The sequence below is a fragment of the Sinocyclocheilus rhinocerous genome, unplaced genomic scaffold (genome assembly GCF_001515625.1).
Source record: "Sinocyclocheilus rhinocerous isolate Xijiao unplaced genomic scaffold, SAMN03320098_v1.1 scaffold487, whole genome shotgun sequence".
Classification (NCBI taxonomy): Eukaryota; Metazoa; Chordata; class Actinopteri; order Cypriniformes; family Cyprinidae; genus Sinocyclocheilus; species Sinocyclocheilus rhinocerous.
In genome coordinates this window covers 308,111-311,865 of record NW_015662061.1, presented here as the reverse complement: position 1 = coordinate 311,865, position 3,755 = coordinate 308,111, and positions in this window count along the sequence as shown.

Sequence of the window (3,755 nt, the reverse complement as noted above, 5' to 3'; positions counted from 1 at the left end):
GGGAAAAATGCCAGAATAGCAAAATATATGATTTTTTTGTTTCAGATCCCACTCATATAGTGGGCTCCAAAAGTATGAGACTTCAAACCTGGCAATATGCAAGACGCAGGATTTTGAATCATAAATAAAGTAAAAAAATATTTTTGATTCTGCACTTAAAAAGAGACAAACCAAATACTAAGATATTTTCAGATTCTCTTGTTTTTCAGTTTAACATTGAAATTAAATTGTGATGCTAATAATATACGCTATTGTTTAGAAGTTTGATTCAGGCAGTACGATGTTTGAAAGAAATTAATACTTTGATTTAAAAAGATGCATTAAATTGATCAAAAGTGACAGTGAAGACATTTATAATGTTGCAAAAAATTTCTATTTCAAATAAAAAATAGATTTTTTTTTTTCAACATTGCTAAGAATGAAAAAATGTTTCTTGAGCACCAAATCAGCATATTAGAATGATTTCTGAAGGATCATGTGACACTGAAGACTGGAGTAATGATGCTGAAAATTTGCCATCACAGGAAAAAATATTTAAATAGAAAACAGTTTTTTTTAATTGTAATAATATTTCACAATATTACTACTTTTACTGTATTTTGATCAAAAACACACAAAATCTTACCAAACCCAAACTTTTGAACAATAGAGTAATTTCTAATGAAAAATATAATATTAAACTATAAATGTCTCGGACGTTTTGGAGCTGACTGTATGTTAGTGTTTACAGTAGTAGCTCATCAAACACAAAAGGGACAGCTGTGTTTTATTTCTCTTTTTTAAATGTGTGAGTGTGTGTATCTGCACGTCCTACATCTGTGCATTTGATAAAGGTGGCAGTAAACCTGTTCCTAAACCTGCTTGTAATGTCCTCAGGAAAAAGCAACAGACAGAAAAGAGAACATCCTGTTCAGCTCGGCTTTCATTTCCTGCTGGGATTTTTGTGTTCTTCTGTAAAAACTGCTGTTTGATTGTGGAGCAAATTAAAACCAGCTCCACGTCGAGGGTCTGAAAGATTTACAGGGATCACTAACGGCATGAAGTCAAAAGAGTGTTTATATTATAAAACAATTGTATGATCAATAAGTCATAGCAACATAACTTCAACTCATCAAAATAAACCAATTTCGACTTCATTTTTTAAGTTATATAACGTTCAACTCGATTTTTGAAGTCAGTTTAATGTAACTGAAGCTGAAATGACTTTTACAGCCAACTTAATACTTCAAATATACTAAAAAATGTAAGGTAGCAGTTGAAGTAGGTGGAATTTGTTTACAATGTACCTACTGTATTTGTGCCATTGATCGGCAATGCATCTCGGCCTCTTAAAACATTGAGTTTTTCTCAGGTTAAATCTCTAGTCATGTGCTGATGTCAGATTGTCTATGCAAGTACTTTCATAGTGAAGTAGCAGAGGTTTATGTGAGCAGATGACAGTCGTGTTTCCTTTGACATTCAAAGACCTTCCAGCTCTGAATATTGTTCTCGTTCTCTGCCAGAGAGCAATGAATCATCAAACCGTCAATATCGGGAATTTCTTACTGCAATCCAACATCCCTTATCAGGATTATTATGACATTCACAAGTTCTGTTTTGATTTCTACGGAGACTCATTTTGCTATTATTAATGCTTTTCATACATGCTTATAGTCAGATGCTTTTGTTTTTGAGCTAAAAGCAAAGGAAATCCGAAGAAAACCCATTTGTTTTTTTATGAATCTGTACAGCGAGACATGACTGAGTTGAATTTACTTCTGGATGACCATGATAAAAACTTGCTTTTTTTAGGTTTTGGCATAGATTTTTTTAAATATACAGATATAAAAAGAGAAGGAGTAATTTTATTGTGTACATTAGCAATAGCAGCTTGGGAAACTACTGTAGTTATGCAACATTACAGCTCATCTATGTGTTGATGTGTAATATCTATATATTATACACTGATTTAGCACTATGGCTTACATATATTTGGAAAAGAGATTTTAGTTTTTACCACATATATCAATTTATGTCATATCTTTAAGATTAAACAATATATTTTCACTGCTATTTACTGAAAAATAAAACTGAAAACATTCATATCCACAGTGATGGATAGTTTTAGTACCTTGCTGGTGAAGAGGGAAAGATGTGTAGATAATACATTCTAGAAAATCACAAAACAGTCCGGTTTAATTAGGGTAAATCTGTCAAAGCTTGTTGCAACACTGTTGCAGAAATCTTTTGGTGTTTCTGGTCAAAAATGGCCAGCGTTTAAAAAAAAAAAAAATGCTTGTAAATCTTTCTTTCTGCTATATTATCACCAAATATTGGATTCAGTCTTTTTGTCAACATGGTTTCTTTCAATTACCGCAGGTTTTAGCATTATTTGTGGATAATGTTGGCAGTGTTCTCTCAAAAGCTGAGGTGCATTCGCTCAATCAATGAGGCCTACAATCAATCAGTTCCAAAAAGAAATACAAAACCTGTGCTAACTGAAAGAAAACAAGTTGATTAAAAAATGTGATACTATATTTGGTAATAAAATAGCATAAGATATTTATAAGCAATTTTTTAGGTCGGTCATTTTTGACTGGGAACAGCACAAGTGTAACAAGGTGGGAGAAAAAAAATCATTTTTTTTTTTTTTTTTAAGTATGAAATGTATCAAAAAAATGTGGGAAGTTGTGAGCAAAATCAGTAGATTTTAGTCAAATGCAATAACATTAACTAGCATTTTTGGGGAAAAGAAAATGACCCGGTTTAGATTTTGGATCGATGCAATGTCAGTGTGATCCCTGTATCGTCACATTCAGTGACTCTGTGGCTTTAAGGTGGTTTTATCTCTGGTAAAGACGTCTGTCGTCTTCAAATCTCTACAGCTCGTGTTCAGCCGCCTTGTGATTGATAGGGAATCACGTGTTCTGTTTAGTTTTTTTTTTCTTAGATAAATTAAGTACTTCTGTATATATTTCCTTCACGCCTCCATGTTGGATGTGATGGGATTTGGCCATTTTTTGTGTGTTTTTGGAGGTTATCGTGCAGTTTCTGCCTGATGAAATGTCCTCAAACTTGCCATGGTCGGTGCTGTGGAGAGCTACAAAATGTCTACGAATTCATTAAAAAACCTTATGTATAGCCTAACTGTATAACTGTACTGCAGGAGACTAGAGAAGAATTATGCAGCGTTTACACTCATCTCATACTTGATAATATCCTGTAGATGTCCACTGTCCGGTCAGACTTGAGCAAAGGGAATGTGTTTGTCGTTTTATTCTGTATTTCAGTAGGTCCACAGTGCTTGTGGATGTTTATTCCTGTATTTTCTTTACAACATTGAAACAAGCAAGTTATGCAGATTTCTTTTTGTACTCTTCAATATATTCTTTTTTTTTTTTAGTAAAAATGTATGAATAAAGTTATAAAACAGCTATGCATTTGTATGAGTATTTCATTTTTTTTAAAGCAACTTTCTATATTTTTTCAAACATCTGAAGGAGAAAATGGTTGAAAATGACAGTAACGTGCAAAATTAAAATGCTAAATATGGTTTCCATTTTTCAGGACTATTCAGGCATCAGTTCAGGCCCCCCAAATATAACAAGGTGAACAAGCACAGGTCAGTTTGTTTACGTATTTATTTTGCATTTATTTATTTATTTTCTTAAGTACTTTCCTTTACATTTTGTTTATGTATTTATTTTTAAATCTCATTAATGATTCTCATCAGATTCTCTTTACTGCAATACAGTAAATAATATCATCCTATCAGG